The sequence below is a fragment of the Triturus cristatus genome, chromosome 12 (genome assembly GCF_964204655.1).
Source record: "Triturus cristatus chromosome 12, aTriCri1.1, whole genome shotgun sequence".
Classification (NCBI taxonomy): Eukaryota; Metazoa; Chordata; class Amphibia; order Caudata; family Salamandridae; genus Triturus; species Triturus cristatus.
Genome location: NC_140595.1, coordinates 209464559 through 209484988, shown reverse-complemented (window position 1 = coordinate 209484988; position 20430 = coordinate 209464559).

Below are 20430 nucleotides of genomic sequence, written 5' to 3'. Positions count from 1 at the left end.
GGAATTGTAGCTGCGTTTGCCGTCTACCTGCAGTAGCTGTGAAGTCATTTGTCCTTGTGAGTGCGAAAAGATTGTCTTCGGCTGTCTTTGATGTTCACTCTCACTTTGCATCCTGGTACACTCTGCCTTTCTAGAGCTAGACACACTGTTCTAAAGTGTTTCTCTTTTCCCCAGCCCTTACCTATTAGTCCAAGAGCTGGACACTTGCCATCATGGGAAAATTAAAATCCACAACGGAAGCATGGCGTTGTCTTCTTCGCAGTGCAGACTTTCATTTACCCAAGCAGTGCTTGTCTTTGCTCCTCATGGTTATTTCTGATTCGCTGTGTGCAGTCTCTGCTTCCATGTTGGCTCAGTGCCGATCTGCTCTTTCCTCCGCCCTTGCAGTCATCAGCATCTTTGCTACACTGAGAGTCTTACGTAACATGCGTCTCCTGAAGGAGTCAGAGAGGCATCCATCCATCCATGGCCTCTTTGTCGTTAAAGTTGAAGAATTTGCAATGTTTGATGAGAAAATCAAGTCTCTCTACAAACTCATCCATTATTTTGCCTGCTTGTTGATGGGCTTTGTTGAAAGTACACCTTTCATAGTCGACATTAGGTGTGGGGATAAGCTTTGCTGCTAGGGCCTCCTTGGCCTTCTGGTAAGATGCCATGTCACCACTTGGGAGTTTCTTTAGCACGTCTTTTAGGCCATCACCGACCAAGTTCTTCAGATATTTTATGATCTTGCTATCATCTTCCTCTTCCAGAGCATCAATAAAATCATCAAAGGTTCCAATTCACACAGCCCATCTAGCGCCAATGTTCTGTTCCTTTGCAGTGTCAAAAGGTGATGGCAGTTTCATGAAATGCACTGCCTTATTGCGCCTTAATGTTGGTGTTAAAATTAGTTTTTTTTTGGTTGTACGCTACATTGCCAATTGTGAGTGCTAGTTTTGTCTGCTGCTGGTATCAGATGCAGATGTGGCTGTAAGTTAGTTCCCTCTGGGCCTGCTGTGTGGGGTAGTGCAGCTCATTGACTGCTGACATTAGGTGCTGTAGACCAGTGTGGGGAGCCGGTGCTTTGCGACCAGGGCTTTTCAGAAGCAATTGCTTCCCCCGGTTCATCAGCGGCGTTGGTGTTCAATGTGGCCGTCCGGTTATTGAATCCTCACCCACTCAGGCAACTCCTGCCAAAGGATACAGCACTTTTCTGCCATGTGCATCAGCTGCTGTTCAACAACAGAGCCAGTGGCAATGTTGGCAGGCGCATGTGGACGAGCTGCCATGCAGTGTCTCCGCTATGGTGGAGGAGCTTCGTCCCACTAGTTGGCAGCAGAGTGAAACGCTTGATAATAAAATTGGTTTATTATCATTTTTATTTTTCATTTTATTTTTCTTCTTACCTGTGGCTGCTGGTGAGTGTGTCATAGGGCAGGGCGTGGCCATGCACTCTGTACAAAAGAAGTGGGGAGGAAGGGTGATGAGCACTACTAAGTGCGCATGATGGTTTGGCCGGCCATCTTAGGCTGGCTAAACCATCATGCGCCCTTAGCGTTTCTCCACCCTGCTGTGTCGAACAGCCAGGTGGAGAAAAGCCATAGGCTTCCAGTCCCTGTCTGAGCACTGAACCAGGGCGCTCAGACCAATCACAGCGCTTCTCTTATGCTAGGAATAGTATCACCAACATGAGAATTGGAATCTGGGAGCCTGCGCAGTGTGACCAGCCCGGGTCTGGACCAGGAGAGGAGCAATGCAGCGACCGCAGTGGCAGGTAAGTTCTATATTTTTTTTCATTTTGTCTGTCCCCCCTGCCCCACTGCTTTTGATCCTGAGCAGCTGCCACTGGTCTCAGGCTAGAGTGGTGTAGTGGGGCCACGTGCCCCGGCCGAGTTGTGACCAGCAATGTCACTGGCACAAGTGGCTGACGCGGCTCGCTGTAATGTGCTACAGCACTGATACTGAAAGTACAGCCCAGAGGCCACATGCGGCCCTCCTGATCTTTACATGCGGCCCCCTGGTCAACAGCAGCACTGGGCTGCTGTTTACTCGACTCAGCACTATCATTAAAAAGAAGTTAAATAATGAGGCAAGCATTTATTTAAAGGTTAAGTGAAGTTAATGAAAGGAAGTAACTAGGGTGTCCTGCACCTCTTAACTTTAGGAACACTTTTATTTTTAAACACATCTTGCAGCAAAAGTGTAAACAATTTCATAAAGTCTCTTCAAAATTCTTAAAAAGTGTATTTCATTAACACGCAGAACCGTTTCTCCTTTGTACATCAGATGATATCAGTGCATTGAGAAGTATTTTTTCGTTTAAAGTGATAGTTTTCATACATGATTAAAAAAATCATTCTCTTCCCCACCCTGACAACAATGACAATATTGAACTAAGAGCTAAACCAGGATGTGCATCCTTCGGGTGGCCTGGTGCCTATTATGCATGAACAATCTTATAATTTATTAAATCAAACACAGGAGAGGTTTTTTTTAAAGTACAGATCCTGAAATCCTATATTTTAAGGTGTTCTTATGTGTGATAATCAGGGGACAGGTCCTAAAAATAGAAGTGGGGGGACGCTGACGTCACGAAAGGTGGCTTGCACCATCAGACTCATTGCCTCCCCTCGCGCACCCCTTAGATGCGATTGCATCAGAGAAGCCAGCGCGTGAGCAGCGTTCTGAATGAGCTCCCTGATCTAGCCCCAGAGAGGCCAAAGAGTGAACGTGTGGCTCCATTTGCTCCAGTAATCGAGCTCCTGGTAAAATAAGTGGGGGGACGCCGTCCACCCGCGTGGTACCCCGACTCGAGCCCTGGTGATAATGAAGAAAAAGGAGGGAACGTGAAAATAATTGCCTAGGATAACACAATTTGGTAAAGTGGGGAAGCCAGGTTTAATCCCAGGTTTTCTGGTTTCACATTGTGCAGTTCACTCACTAGTTATATGACTATTAGATATCCTCGCTTCCCCTATGCCCACTGTACCAAAAAACACCGCCACTTAAACCCTCTTGCCCTGACCAAAACTCTGCTTGCATCAATGCAGCCCGAGTCACATCTCAGACCAAACTTTTTGGCCCCTGGGAAAATGTTTGTGAGTACCCATGTGCAACAGGCTCTCGGAGAGAGCAGGGGGTTTGCGGGTGCTTATCCTTATTCGTCGCCAGCTGTCAAGTAGACGAGGACGGGGGCCGGCAAAAAAAAACAGCAGACCAAGAGTTTTTATCTTCAACTCCTTACACAGATCTACTGACTTTTGTCACTTCCCTGTAGCCACACCTTCCATAGGTGAACTGTTTGCTGTCACCGAGGTACTGTGGCACACAACAGGGTCTAGTGTTAGTGTTCATTAATACACCACACCCAGTTCCCGATTCCTTTCCTCTGCTTGCTTCACACCCCTCTGGCACAATACCCCTTCATGTTGCTGTGTGGCCTTTCCCCCAGATACCTGCCAAAATATAAACCCACTATGGGTTGCACCACCTTATATAATCAACAAAGACAACAATTATACAGTTGTCCATCCAATGGTGTATATTATTGAAATTTTCTTTATTCTTCTTTCAATTTTCACAATTTATCAGGCAACCAACGCGTTTCGTTCTTTTTGAAAGAACTTCATCAGGGCTGTAAAAAACATTTAAAAGTACATATGTAACAAACAAAAAACAAAAAAAATTTTTTACAACCAAATTTTATATACTATATTATAAAAACACATTATCCAACCAAACAGAAGATACTTCAAAAAGCCTTCAACATACATATTTTTCTCAGGAATTTTTCTCTCAATTTCTGTCCGAACAATTTAAAGTCAATCCACTGTAGTTAGTGTTTAGTTATGGTAACATTTTTATGTTGAAAAAAGAAGACAGCAAATCAAATTGGAATTATTTAACATTTTACATATTGTATACCAATTGCTCAATGTCCTAGTCACTTAAAATAAAAAACAAAGACATGAACAAAAACCAAGTGATACTAAACCCAGAGATGTGTACCATTACTTAAATATCTGAACATCGACATTTTTCCGCTCTCAATTAACAATATGACAGAAAAGCAAGCAGAAAAAAGAGGAGAATAAACAGATACAAATAATAAAAATTACAATGTCTAAAATCAGTTCTAAGTTACGTTTATGTCTTGGCGTGTTTCCCCTTGGTTCCGGTTTGAGCTTCACCGCAAGGCCCGTCTGTTTCATGCTGCTCCACCTTCCCCCAACTTCTCGTTCCCTAATTGTAGGTATGTCTTTCGTTTTGTCTTTTGTCGTTTGTTTAGTATTTCTATTTTTCCTTATTTTCGCTTCAGGCGTCCCTTCTATTCTTCTCCAGTCCTATTTTCTGTCCTACTTATCTTCGTTCACTTTTCTACTTTCTTTCTTTCCAGTATATGGCGTCATTATCTTTTCCTCACAACTAATTTTGGTCTATTTTTTCCAGCTTTTCCTCTTTTCCTCAACATTCTTGCTACTTGATTCTCCTTTTTATCTTTTATCTGAGTCTTATTTTCCTCTCCAACTTTCTTTATTCTTACTCATTTACATACAATGTTGCACTTGTAGAATGGTTGTGCGTTTTACAGGTTTGGATCATTATCTTTTAAATTACTTATGTCATTGAGATTTATTTCATGGAACGTAAGGGGTATGAATTCGCCCATCAAAAGGCAAAGAGTTCTCACCCATTTAACCAAATTGAATGCTGACTTGGTGTTTTTGCAAGAGACTCATTTAACGGACATCGAGTCATCAAAACTAAAGAGAGGGTGGGTGGGAGACGTCTTCTCATCCCCGGGTGATGGGAAACGCAACGGGGTAACAATATTATGTCGCAAGTCACTTCCAATCTCATTTGTATCGCAAGAATCTGATGGGGAGGGCAGATGGTTGCTTGTCAAATTGTTGTTAAAAGGAGTATCGGTATCTCTTCTTAATGTTTACGCCCCTACTTCGGGCGAGTCCTCCTTTTGGTCTACACTGGCTTGACAGATCACACACGCTATGGAGGACAATTTTATAATGGCAGGGAACTGCAACCAGGTTTTTGACCCATTTATTGACAGAAATTCCAGATTCCCTTTTCTCCCTACCAAACAGCACAAGTCCTTTGTTCATGCCATTAACCAACACAAACTTTTAGATGCGTGGCGTTTGTGTAACCCTACAATCAGAGAATACACTTTTTATTCACCTACCCATCACACCCAATCTAGGATTGATTATATTTTTGTGTCTCATAACATATCGCAAACCCTCACACATGCAGAGATAGGCCCTATTTTACTTTCAGACCATGCTCCCGTTGTGATTGGTATTGATATCTTACCCAAATCCTTAACTCCTAGAAGATGGCGCTTCAATAATGCGCTTCTCTTAAACCTAGACTTTACTGCTTCTTTCAATGATTTCTCTAATGAATATTTTCAACTTAATCAAACTGATTGCCTATCGTTCTCAACAATATGGGATGCATATAAGGCATCGGCAAGGGACTTTATTATCCGTTATGTTGCTAAGAAACGAAGGTCTGCCCGTTTGTACACCAAGAATCTTCTTCAAGACATTAAAAAGTTGGAACATTCTTACTACACATCACACTCGAAGGAATGTCTAGCTGCTCTTATTAATGCGAAATTGCAGTTCAATAAGAAGTCGACAGATGATGCTTCCTTGTACCTGCTGAAATCTAGTGCAAAGTTTTATGGTGGCAAGAATAAGGCCGGGAAAGTACTGGCTAATTACCTAAAAGTCAAGCAAAACAAGTTGAACATCGATTCAGTCTATGATAGTAATTCCAATCTAAAATTTAAGGATGAAGAAATCTTAAATGAATTCTCCTGTTTTTACCAATCTCTATATTCTTCTGAAACGCAACCCACTGATGATTCCCTCTCATGTTTCTTCTCTACTATACCAAAACTGAATCCTCCCTCTCTAGATCTATCCCCTTTGGAATAGGACGTTACGCAACAAGAGCTGGCGGATGCGCTTCAGCACCTCAAAAAAGATAAAGCGCCTGGCCCGGATGGTTTTACCGTTGAATTTTACCTCCATTTCTCTAAGACCCTTTTACCTAAACTATACCTCTTGACAGAGTCTTTTTGCTCCTCCAAGAAATCCTCCGGTTCTTTCTCTGAGGCGCATATTTGTCTCATTCCCAAGGAGGGTAAGGACTCCAAATTCTGTAAGAATTATAGACCCATTTCCCTAGTTAATATTGATTACAAAATTTTTTCCAAAGCTTTGGCTATTAGATTAGATTCTTATTTGCCAAAATTACTGGGGAAAGAGCAGTCTGGCTTCGTAAAGGGGCGCTTTATCACTGATAACACCCGCCTTCTTTTTAACATCCTGTCTAAATCGGCTCGGTTAACGCATTCCCTAGCAGCCATAGCATTGGACGCGGAGAAGGCGTTTGATAGGGTTGAGTGGACTTATTTGTTCTACGCTCTTAACTGGTTCGGCTTTGGTCCCAAATTTATTTCTTTGGTTTCCCTTCTTTATTCTAATCCTCGGGCTGCAGTATGTGCTAATGGCTTAGTTTCTTCTTTCTTTGACCTAGGTAGGGGAGTTCGCCAAGGGTGTCCCCTATCCCCCTTTCTGTTCAATCTTGCTTTAGAACCTTTCCTCTCTAAATTACACCACAATCCTTGCTTACACGGCTTTCAAACGTCTAACTATCATATTAAAATGGCAGCTTATGCTGATGATATTTTGCTTTTTGTTTCTCAACCAAGCGAATCGATTCCTGCTTTTCTAGTTGACGTCCACGCATACTCCCTCATCTCTGGATATAAGCTGAATAACGACAAGTGCGAGATTTTACCCCTAACCAAATTTACTTTCAAACCAGAGTTTAGTGACTCTAACTTCACATGGAGCCCCAAGCATATTAAATACTTAGGATTGCATATCACACCCAATATTTCAGATACAGTGGCATTGTGTATGAGCAAGTGTAATCAGAAGCTTTCGGACCTGACCACTAGATGGCATCCTCTTTACTTATCTTGGTGGGGTCGTTTGGACACAATAAAAATGATGCTGTCGCCGATAGTCTTATATACTATATCTAATATGCCAGTTCCGATTCCTATTAAATCACTTAATAAAATTAACTCTATACTAGTTTCCTTTTTATGGAATAAAAAAACGCCCAGAATGTCATTGCAACGGTTAATTTGCTCCAAAGATAAGGGTGGAGTTAATTTTCCGGATTTCCGAGCGTACCACCAAGCATTTCTCTTGCGCCAGGCATCTTTTTGGTTGCTCGAGTCTACGGGTGACTGTCCCTTATGGACCTCAATCGAACGTCTTTCTATATTTCCCTTTTCTTTCAGGAATACCTCGCCTTTTCGCGTCCGCCGCAATCTATCACGACTCCTATAATCAAACTGACTTCCAAGCTCCTTCGGCTATTGCATCCCCCTACTCAACTTACTAAAGATTCCTTCCTCCAAACACCCATTTGGCATAATAGAAATCTTCTCATTCACAACAGGCCCTTCTATTGGAAGCCTTGGCGACAGAGGGGATTACTCTGGGTTCACCAATTATTTTCCCACTCCGACTTTTTGTCTTTTCCCTCGCTTAGCCAATCATTTAACCTCCCTCCTTCATTCATCACCAAATATAACCTTCTAAAGGACGCTGCGACGAATGCTTTCGCCCACTTACCCGACGCATCCAGCTCTTCCAATAATCCAGATACCCTGCTGCAATTTCACAACATGTTAAAGAGTGCTCCTAAAGCATATAGTTTTTTGCAGAACATTCACGTAACCGGGCAGAAATCAAAAATAGAGGAAGCATGGGAACGTGATTTTCATACCTCTTGGCTAACTCCTATCTGGAAGAGCTTATGGATTAAGATTCGTAAATCCTCTAGGGCTGCCAGTATCACGCAAACATTGTTTTTTATATATAATAAGCTCTTACTAACACCACAGGCCTTACATAAACGCTTTTCAGATGTACCGGATGCATACTGGACGTGCTCTTCTCCAAACGCTGACTTGCTCCACATGTTATTTTCGTGTACACATGTAAGTGATTTCTGGAAGCAAGTTTGGGCTCAAATTAATCTAATTTTTGGTACTGCATGTTCTTTTTCCTTCACCAATGTCTTTCTTGGCAGTCTCTCTCCTGCCTGGGAAAACACATTGTCCAATGTTAAGATTATTGACTTGCTAATTGCAGTCGCTTTTCAACAGATTACTGTTAATTGGAAAGACTCTACACAAATTTCCTATAGAGCATGGTGGTATGCTGTATGCCATAACCACAGATTGGATACTGCTTTTGTTTACCCCGCACATTTGGCAACAAAGCGTCTGGCGTTATGGTCCCCTGTCACACAGTTTATTGACAGGCATGCTAAACAGTTTTCCCAGATGCAACCGTCACAACAAGAGGTTCTCAAACCCCCCTGATCCCCAATTCGTTCCAATTCTTCTCTCTCCTTCTTAATATGTAAATGATGCTCAGATTTTTATGTGTATTATTAATATCTCATTTACTATTATTCACTGCTTAGTTTGTGTATCTTAGAATATGCTTTTATGGATATGTTGATATGAGGCAATTGTCATGTATTCTTTATGGACACCTGTACGCTTCTTAATAAACACTCTTTTTGAACTTAAAATCAGTTCTAATATGGATCCGTACTACTCTTACCTGCCAAAATATGCAGTTTTCTACAATGTCTTTCAACCACCAGTCCCCACCTACACTTTTTTTCTTGTGCTATCAGGTTTTGCTCCCATACCTATTTTTCCTCTTTCTGATCCTACTTCTTCCTTGAATGACCCTTGTCTGACTCATCTGCCTTCAGGTCTCTCCGTAATCTTTAACCCTGTGGTATTTCTTCCCCTACCGCCAGTCACCGGCGATTTTAACTCAAATCTGGAGAACCATTTGGGAAGAGGTGGCAATCTAAAAAGTACAGACATGCATTGAGGAATCCTAATCCAAATCACCGAATTTGGTTCAGTCAATAAAACGGACCATGGACTACTATGAACACTGGAGGTCCTTGGACTCCGGGGACTGAATGGGGGCATCCAAGGAGACATCCCGATGACCGCAACAAGACCATCTAGTAAAACGGAATCTGTCCTAGATTATACATTTGTATCACTTAAGCTATTCCACAAGATCCTGTCCTATAACTGCAAGGTGTGAGAGCAAACACTCCTTAAAGCCCATCAGCATTACAAATTACAACGGTAAGTGTCTGGTTTATAAATCACTTGGTTTGCAAGATCCTGGGACCAACTGGAAAAAAATCAGATGGAATAAACTCTTGTCAACCTGCTATGAGACCTGGAAAAGGTCTGATTTATCAATCAATTGGGATTTTCAAGACCCAATCTTGGCCTGGAGCAAGGCGCAAGATGAACTTAAAGCCAATCTTACAACAACAAACTGTCAATCTACATATACGTCACAACCAAAGAACCAAACCTGGTACTCGAATACCCTTAAACAACAACAACAGGCCCTGGATAAGGAAATTAAATCCATCAAGCTCCAACCTGATCCGCAGGCACAAATGAAGCGCAGAGAACCATAAAACTGAACAGCAGTCTGGGAAACGAAAAGGGCTCAAACCGACCAAGACTGGATAGACATAGTGCAAGTCTGCAAAAATAATTAAAAATCTTTACGGTCACTAATAAATTGTTTAGACAGACACCCTATGGGGTCACTAGGAAATAATGTAACAGAAGAAGCATGTAAGTCTCACATAAGTTCCCTATATGAAACACATGAAGTGCACATGCTGCAGATCGGAGCATATAAATTCTCCCTACTTCCACGGACAGAGTAAATCCACAGTCACACGCACATGCACTCATCATACGCTAGGGCCCATTACACTAACATTCATTTGATTACTCTATCCGCACTGAATATATAGGAGAAATCCTAAACCAATCTGCATCTAAAGCGAGGTCAATGCGACCTTAAAGAAATTGTCCTGAGTCATGATTTTAAACATAGGAAATACATTTGAAACTCAATAAATGACAAGGAAATAACCACCCGACACTGGAATTCAAACAAAGATCAGCTTTTATCTAAATTAGTTCAAAAGAAAGTCAATCATTAGCAAAATCATTATTCTCATAATTACCTATTCTAGCTAAATGGGTCAGGACAGGTCTCTCAGTAAAGTCTCCCGAGTCGCCGTCCTCGCAATCAGCGTCGATCCTCTCGAGCATAGGTTCGGGAAGAAGTGGCCTTAGACCCTCTCTAGTCTAACATTATTTATAGGCAAAATAACAATTCGAAAGTAACAAACAAACTCTAAACGTCCGTTGAGCCGCTGAGCAGAGCGAGCAGGAAAGGATGTTGACTGGCAACATTTAGAAAACCTCCGCTCAGAAAGATCACAAAAAATAAAAACACGGAAGAAGGAAACTCAAGCTAGAAAAATGATACATTCATGAATGCTTTTCCTCGGATCCATAGTGAAGCCACCGCAAGTTTATCAGAGTTCATTGTGGCCTTATTCTTCTCCAAGGGCAATTGGCAGCGAGCCTGGAGCTGCTGTCCTCACGGAAACTTTTAATTCAGACAGAGGCCGAAGTCAGGTGGTTTCAAACCATGTTCAGCAAGGCCTCTCGTCACATTTCAATCACTCGAGTGCAGGCTGTAAATATCGGCCATCTTGGTTTAGGCCAAAAAGGACAATCTTAATTAAAAGAAATACAAAACAACGTTACCACATCGTAATGATTATACAGTGTTAATACCCACTAATACCCTTATGTGTATGTAATTATCTAGCCATCTGCGACACAGAGAAGCATTAGAGCACGTTATTTTAAAAGCGCAAACACGAAACAAATAACACTTTTGCGACACTTATTTAATTAATTTGCTCACCAATTTAGTTCACGTATTAATAAAGCAACATAAACGCATTCCCGCGTGTAATTCTCTCATTAGTAATGTTGATTAATCAAGACTTTTAACAAAGCTAGTAATTAATGATTAATTATCAGTAATTTTAATCATGACATATGACAAACTGGAGTTTAAATCTCAATAAATTTTCAATAGAAAACCCTGCTCCAGCAATCCCCCCTTTGGTGATATATATCACCACAAAAAACCAACCCAAAAAAAAAAAAATGTAGTCCCCATTTTTAGGAGAAATTGAAATGTCTTTTTTTTTTTTCCGACACTACACACCAGATTCTCTTTCATCATCCCTCTTCGACTCCAAGTAAACACTCTCCCTCAATTCTTCTAATTCTATTTCCTGTGGATCTCTCTTTGACCTCTTTTGTTTCTTTGCAGAACTTCCTCTAATTATTCTCTCTTTCCCTCCCCTGTTTTTACAACACAAACACCCTAATCTAAGAATCAATAAAGCAACAATTACACATGTCAAAGGAAATAATATTTTACCAATAATGGTACTACCTATCTTAGCAATTAAACTCTTAACAGCAAGTAGCTTATTAGCCATTTTAGTCCAGATACTTTCAGCTTCCAGTGGTACTAATTCTTCATGCAAATCAGTAATATTTTTGATATAGATCTTCAGATCTCTGCTTTCATCAGGAATGTAAGTGCAACAATGTTGAACTTTCAGCATTCCACAGACTCCACCCTCCTTGGCCAATAGAATATCAAGGGCAAGTCGATTTTGCATAGACATGGCACGTACGGCAATCATCTCCGTATTTACCAAAAGAAACCCTCCAGCGGTACTTGTCGATAAGCGATCCACCACTGTTGACAGTTTCCGAATTCCATATGCATTTAAAGAAATTCCCACTGCTGGAATTAAAGCTCCAAAAATATCACCTACAATTTCTGACCAAGTTTCTCTCTTAAAGCGTGTTAGTAAATTAATGTGTTCTACATCTTCTATCTTATCTATATGAAAAATCTTTGGAAAGACCAGGCCAACATAACACGTGCCATACCAATGGTCAGGCAACCTGTAATAAGCCTTATTTCCACAAATATAATACACTCCCGGGAAAACTGGATCTTCTCCACCTTTAAAACCCCATCCTGTTGCAATAAAGTATGTATCGTGACACTCACTAGTCCCAACAAAGTAATTATCATATTGGGATTTCCTTCTGGTAATGCATAGTTTACCCTTCTGTGGTGCATCTAAAGCCAAAGTTGGACTGGCCCCATTCCTCAACTCCTTTCCCATCTCAATATCCCATATTGTCTCACCCACTTCATAATTCCCTGCCTTTTCATGCATGCTCACTCTCCTTTTCTCTACCAAATCTAGGAAAGCTATTTCTTCTTCCTTCAAACTGCAAGTTAAATTGTTTCTAAAAATGTAATCTAATGTTAATTCTTCTGTCTCTATAAAAATCTCACCAAAAATGTTAGCTTTTTTAGCCGGATTCAGCTTCTTATTCATAGGCAATTGCCCAAAAATGTTATCTTTGTTAGACATCTCATAATCTACTTTCCCTAACAAGTAAAAAACACTACTTAAAACACTACATGAAATCCCATACGTAGCTGGTAAATGGTGATAAGTAACACCTTCTGAAACGGATGCAGGTAATTGCATACAGACGTAGCAATCCCTAACTTCCATCGTCTTTACGTATTCGTACAACAACTTTGAAAAAACATTACTAGAAAAACCATTAATTGACCTATCTTTATGTATGTAAATATTACTACTCCTAGTTGGAACTACTTTCTGTGAATTCTTCTCTACGTTAGTCACATTCTCAGTGTGTATTCCAAAAGTGTCTATCGTAACCCTAAAAGTAACTAGTAAAGCTAGCACACCCCATAACAGCATTAATAATCCAGTACAGCAGCAGCACATTCTACACCATCTTTTCAAGAAGGCACATCTACTTTGATTATTTTCTGTGTTAGCCATTTTACTACTTTGGCAGTGTCTTTTGACTTAGCCTCTTCTACTCCACTACTAAAATTGTAGATCCCTATATTATTTCAAACAGCTAATTTCAGATATTCTTCTTTTCACTCTTCTGCAAGTGACTCCTTTTTGTTCACTCAATTTGGATTTTCATCACTTTTCACTTCTTCTTCAGCAACATCAAATTGTATCAGATCTTCAACAACATCCTGAGCATCCGACGCTTCTCCAATGTCAGTCAAGATAACTTTCAGGATTCCAACAGTTTTCTCCTCCTCAACCACTTCTTGTACGGTCCCCTCTGGATTTCCTTGACTTTCTGTCTCTTCACCTTCAGACAGTGCCACGTACGTCCATTCCGGTGACCTATACTTCTGGTTAGGTTTTCTGATTCTCTTGATCTCCTCTGGTTCTTTTGAGACCTTTTGCTTTTCACCTTTCGCTTGATTCTGACTGGACACCTCGTTCACCTGTTCAGCTTTTGATGAACTTGAACTTGCACTTGCTCGTGTCAGTCTGTACCTCAGCCTCTTTATCCTGTTCGGCCAAAGATCTCCTCTTACACTCCTCTTCGGTCTCACTTCTTTGTTATTTCTCTCTCCGATCCAAGTTCTCTTTCTCAGAACTCGACCCTCTGATTTCTCATTCTCACTTTCATCCGATTCTGTTTCATTTGCCTCTTGTTCTTCAACAATTCTCTTTTGCTCCACAGACTTCTTCCCCACCGATAAATATAAATTCTCCCTACTTCCACGGACAGAGTAAATCCACAGTCGCACGCACATGCACTCATCATACGCTAGGGCCCATTACACTAACATTCATTCGATTACTCTATCCGCACTGAATATATAGGAGAAATCCTAAACCAATCTGCATCTAAAGCGAGGTCAATGCGACCTTAAAGAAATTGTCCTGAGTCATGATTTTAAACATAGGAAATACATTTGAAACTCAATAAATGACAAGGAAATAACCACCCGACACTGGAATTCAAACAAAGGTCATCTTTTATCTAAATTAGTTCAAAAGAAAGTCAATCATTAGCAAAATCATTATTCTCATAATTACCTATTCTAGCTAAATGGGTCAGGACAGGTCTCTCAGTAAAGTCTCCCGAGTCGCCGTCCTCGCAATCAGCGTCGATCCTCTCGAGCATAGGTTCGGGAAGAAGTGGCCTTAGACCCTCTCTAGTCTAACATTATTTATAGGCAAAATAACAATTCGAAAGTAACAAACAAACTCTAAACGTCCGTTGAGCCGCTGAGCAGAGCGAATAGGAAAGGATGTTGACTGGCAACATTTAGAAAACCTCCGCTCAGAAAAATCACAAAAAATAAAACACGGAAGAAGGAAACTCAAGCTAGAAAAATGATACATTCATGAATGCTTTTCCTCGGATCCATAGTGAAGCCACCGCAAGTTTATCAGAGTTCATTGTGGCCTTATTCTTCTCCAAGGGCAATTGGCAGCGAGCCTGGAGCTGCTGTCCTCACGGAAACTTTTAATTCAGACAGGGGCCGAAGTCAGGTGGTTTCAAACCATGTTCAGCAAGGCCTCTCGTCACATTTCAATCACTCGAGTGCAGGCTGTAAATATCGGCCATCTTGGTTTAGGCCAAAACGGACAATCTTAATTAAAAGAAATACAAAACAACGTTACCACATCGTAATGATTATACAGTGTTAATACCCACTAATACCCTTATGTGTATGTAATTATCTAGCCATCTGCGACACAGAGAAGCATTAGAGCACGTTATTTTAAAAGCGCAAACACGAAACAAATAACACTTTTGCGACACTTATTTAATTAATTTGCTCACCAATTTAGTTCACGTATTAATAAAGCAACATAAACGCATTCCCGCGTGTAATTCTCTCATTAGTAATGTTGATTAATCAAGACTTTTAACAAAGCTAGTAATTAATGATTAATTATCAGTAATTTTAATCATGACATATAACATAAACTGGAGTTTAAATCTCAATAAATTTTCAATAGAAAACCCTGCTCCAGCACACACACCAAACATTACTAAAATTCGAGGTGAAATACCTCTAACATTTACACAAAGTGAAATTATAAAAAGTAGTTGGAAAAGTAGATGCACCGGCCCAAATGGCATCCCTGGGGCCCTATGCAAAGAAGATTGTGAGTTCTGCAGCAGTTGATTCCATAACTTGTTAAATTTTTGTCTAGCTACAGAAGCAATCTCTGATTCATGGCGTGGCTCCATCTTCCAGCCAATATCTAAGAAAGGCTCCTATTCTTCTCCAGATGGCCATCATATGATTGTTCTTATGGACACAGATTCTAAAATATTCGCAGGCCTCATACTGACTGACCTGGAGGAATGGTCTAAAAGCAAAAACCTAATACCAATGAACTAGACATGTTTTAGACCAAACTCTAGCACTAGAGATAACCTGGTAGCTCTCACTATGATCATGGACAAATGCATGTCAAAAAAACAACTCTTATATACATGCTTTGTGAAGTACTCCAAAGTTTTCGATCATGTTAACCGACAACTATTATGGAAAAAGGTGATCAACAAGAATATTCCCACAAATGTATTGCATGCAATCCAGCTCTTATATTCTAACAAATGGGCCCAGGTCCAATTTGGTCAAAACCATGGCTTGATAGATAAAATCCCAATAAAGAGAGAAATGGCTGTGTCTTTGCACAAATTCTTTTTAATCTCTTTTTGGCGGATCTAAACACCTACCTAGACACAGCCAACTCTGACTATCCAAGACTGGCAGCTCAAAAAAGTGACCTCACTACAATACGCCGATGCTTTAGTCCTGATGAACCTAACTGGGATTGGACTCCAAAGGTTACTTAACCACCTTAACCTCTGCTGCACCAAAAATAAAATGGCTATTAACCTTACAAATACTCAGGTTCTGATTTTTGGCATAAAAATAAACAAGAAGGGGAGTTGGTCGTTGGGTGGGAAGTCAATTCTTCGACGTTCGTCATATAAATATGTTGGCGTCTGGCTACAAGATCGGCTAATGCATCAACACCATCAGAATTCATTGAAACCAAGAATCGCTTCCCTAATCTCAGCCTTTCAACGAATACATCAAAAATTCCAAAGCCCGGTCTTTCTGCCATTACTTACAGCAATAAAAGGCAAGTTTAGTCCAACACTTTGCTATGGTACAGTAGCCTTCCCAGCAAAGTTGGGGGCATTTCTCAACTACGCACAAAATAAGGTTTTCCGACTTCTGTTTCATCTTCCGCAGAATGCGTCACCTTCTCAGATTTGACTTGAATTTTGCTTGAATAACCAAAAACTAGCACAAAAAGGCTTTCTCATTAAATATATGTCACTACTAAGGTCCTCTGGCGAAGCCACTTTACGCGACCTGTTGTGGAAAGAAATCTAAATTGATACACAATTTAAATAATTGGGCAAGGGCCTTCGATGCAGCATTAAAAGACCTAAAAGCAAAAGAGCTATGGGGTCTGGTACTACTCACAACTCCTTTAAGAACGTAATTAATAAACATATAAGAAGGTTGTCATGGCATAAAGACAAAGAGGAGTTCAGTGAAAGAAGTCGCGCCTGGACAATTATTGATTCTTACAAGCAACCTCGTCCAAGGACATATTTAACAACATTACTTAGATCTTTTCATAAAAATTAATTAATTCACCTGCGATTTGGATTATGTCAAACTTTGGAATAAACCCCTAAGTGGCAGCCGAAACCACAGCACTCTAAGTGCTGACTATGCCATGTACATGAAGAAAGCCTGGCACACATTTTATCGATCTGTCCCATTCTACTAACTGAACTCAGGATACAACTGAAAAGAATCTTTAATCTGTATAGAACATGCCAGCATGCATTACTTTTTTTGTATGAAAGGGGAGACCCCTCAAATAATAGCAGCCTTTATAAAATTCTTCCTCGAAGCGGATCAGTTATTGTCAGCAAAGGGTCTGATGGTCACCATGTAGTTTATCAACCATTTAACTTGATGTCTGCATCTTTAGAGGTTTCTTGGTAATTGAATGCTAATAATGCTATTTTTAACATTATTGTTTACAACAGGTGGCGGGCAAAGGTAACTTTAGTCGATTTTGAACAAACATGATTACACTCTAATCAGATAAATCTTAATTTAAAATCCTCATGAATTTTAGGAGACTGTACGAACATGTCTGTAATTACATTTGGAAACAGCAGGAAAAGGAGGGCAACTGTGTCCCTTATAACAAACCAATAACTTTACTGAATCTAGGTGACTTTGCATGAACATGTCCACATTTTAACCAGGAAAGGTAGGAAAAGATGCACTTTAAGAGTCTCCGTACCAACATGTCTGCACTATAATGTGGAAAAAGTTAGGAAAAGGAGGGGCACTGTGACACTTTCGACAAATCACTAACCTAAGTGACTCTGCAAGAACATGTCTGCATTTTATCCAGGAAAGAGGCATGAAACTTGCATTATTTTAAACAAATCGACAATGCTGCTAACTGGAGCCGATTTTATTGAACTCGCCAACACGCTGGAATCTGTATCTTTATATAATTTTAGCCTCTTTGTTTTAAAGAGAAATGTGTTTAAAATTTTACATTTTAATGCCATGAAGAAATTTTTGTCCGCATCCAGCCAATTTGTAATTTTGTATTGGTTATGCTGTGTAATATATTATGGTTTTTATAAACTGAAACAAATATACTTTGACTTCTCACATTTCTCCTCGCTCCTTCCCTAGAAAATCCGAGCCTGCTTCGACTGAAAACATCGTTAAGTATGTTGGTTAATAACTATTGTATAGAAGCTTAGGTAATTAAGAGAAAGGATTGGCAAAGCCAATAGGTCTCGTCAATGACAGTGTGCCCTTGCTAATGCTTTCTTTGAATGCATTTTCTTATGAAATAAAACACATTTCAGTGTGGTTCCCATACATGCCCGGAGGCCATCTTGTAATATATTTTCTTTTATTTTTAAGCAAAATTCATGAGAAATCCTTCAAAGGTTGATGGCAGCTTTTAGCATCAACTGGAGGGAAGAGCGAAGGGGATAGTTGGGGGGAGGCATTGGTAGCAGGTTCTTGGGGGGGGGGGTGTTCTACACAGAGAGAGGTAATGAAGATGAGAAAGAGTGAGAGAAAATAGTTCCTCGTGCACTATAATGCATGACATTAGCAGTTAACAGATACAACTCAATGAATCAAAACACGCTGAGAATGTAAGGCTCGCGCCTATGGAGGTACACACAGGAACAGGGAACTGAGATAGACAAGAAAGACACTGAATCATGAGGAAAGGGTGGACCCGAAGCCCACTTTGAAACTATTTTAAATAAAATGGGCTTATTTGCCACAGACAGCTAAAGCTGTAGGTGAAACCTGGAAACTGGACTGACTTAGGTGCTCAGGCACGGACTGGGGAACGTGAGGTCTCTGACGATCTAATGTAAATACTGAACCGGATCAACAGTGCACGGTAATTGCATTCCTACCTTCGCTATATAGCTGATAACCAAGCTTGGGGAGAGGATGTGGCCTAACGGCTAGTGCGGTTGACCTTGGAGCTGGGGAACCGGGTTCGAGTGTCGGCGGGACGCTCAACATCCTGTGATTCTGGGCACTTAATCTGCCCGCGCCTAACAACATTGAAAGTGTTCGTCAATAACGTAACTGGTGCTCATCTAAAGCGCTCTAATACCTTCGGGTCTAGTTAGCGCTATACTCCACCCACAAAAAAAGCTAACATCTGCACTTTAGAATTAGTTCATATTCAAACATGATTCATTTAACATTGGACGCTGTAAAAAAAAAAAAAGGAGAAAAAACACAGTTGTTGTTGAATGAGCTAAATAATATACAAATAAAGGGAGAAAAAATGGTGACGTTCCAAGGTTGCTATGGGCCCTAATATTAAAAAGCCCCCCTACTCTTCCTAGTGGATATATCCAATCCCTCAGCTACCGTCCACATGCAGTGCTCCTCGACGCCCCCTGGGGTGAGCTGTACCCACTGGCACCATCCTGCCACTACAGAGGGAAAGGGCGCCTCTCTCATTGCGCGACTGATTGCAAGTGTCGCTCTGGTACTAACTTAGCACCATACAAGGGGCCTCATTCTCTTCGACAACAATGCAGCCACGGGGGGGGGGGGGGGGGGGGCTCTTGCACAAATCCCACACCAGCTGCATTGCTAACTGGTCTACTGTCTCCGAACATCTGGGCTGCTGCTCCGACTCACTGGGTTACAAACTACGCACTTAGTCTACACAGGCTCTATAGTGCTGATAGCAAGGGATTTCCTGCGAGTAATTTTGTTGTTCTCTAGACTTGGGTGCGACTTTTTAAAGAATTTCGTGGATTAAGGGATTGATTTTCTTGTATCAAGACACTTGATCACAGAAAAAAACTCTGTGAATGATGCCCGGACGAAATACCTTTACCTGTGTAAATAAAGGGACTCTGATACAAGATTGTGTAGGAGGCCCTGGGGTTACTAAGAGGCGGACACCACGTAGGTTATAAGTATATTTATTAGTTATACAGTTAGAGCGCCGGGAGCTGCACCCGCTCGAGCCACGGCTGGGCAACCAATGGCCAACATGGCCGCTCGCGCTCCCAGCGTTCCCTGCCGTGACGCGGCAGAAACACTAGAGCACTACTCTACATATCTCCCTCCTTTATCGAGACTGCAACAAACAAAGAAAACAACATATACAGTGTCCAACGATAGTTCTTTGCTATAGGTGGTTATGGTTTCATGTCGAACTCTCGATACCTTTTGGGCAGTACCACTGTCCTGCCTGTGCGGGTGTGTCTCACCGGAGTGCATGGTCGGGTATCTCTGCTGCTGCTGGGTGGGGTGTAGTTTTGTGTCTCTTGTGTTTGGCTCCCCCTTGCCAAAGCGCACGCTCCTTGGTCCTCCCGTTGCACACGTATACCTTGGTCTTCTGTATTCTTCTGTGTGCTGGTGGTAGTCGTCTCTTCTGTGTTGGTGCTCCTCGTGTCGCTACTGGTTGCTTCCATTTCTGTAGTGGTTTCTCCCCCCTCCGGGTTCTCTTCGTCTTCTCTTTCTGGTTGCATTTCTCCTATCCTAGTCCAATTCAACACTTTGTTGCACCTTGACATTCTGTCCTGAGACCATACCTTTCCATCGCTTAATCGGGCTGATCTTGTGTAGACTTCGCGTACTTGCAGCGGTGTGCTATACTTGCTGTCGCCTTTCCTTCTCAGCTGAGCCAACTTCGCTCTGACCCATTCCCCCTTTTCCAGTGACGACTCTTTGACGTTGTGTTGCTTGTTGTAGTGGTCCGTGTAGATCTTTTGTGCCCTTTCCAAGTTGCTACGCACTACCGCTGGAGACCATTTGCTCTGTACAGTTTGTCGTTTCCATGCTACGTTGTCTCTTGTAAAAGGGTCACGATCTCTCAGTATTTTGAATGGGCTATATCCAGTCTTGGTGGGGGTGATCCGGTACGCCCATACCGTACCCTTAAGTTCAGCCTCCCAATTCTTCCCGGCATTGATTGCTGCCTGTACTGACCCCATGATAA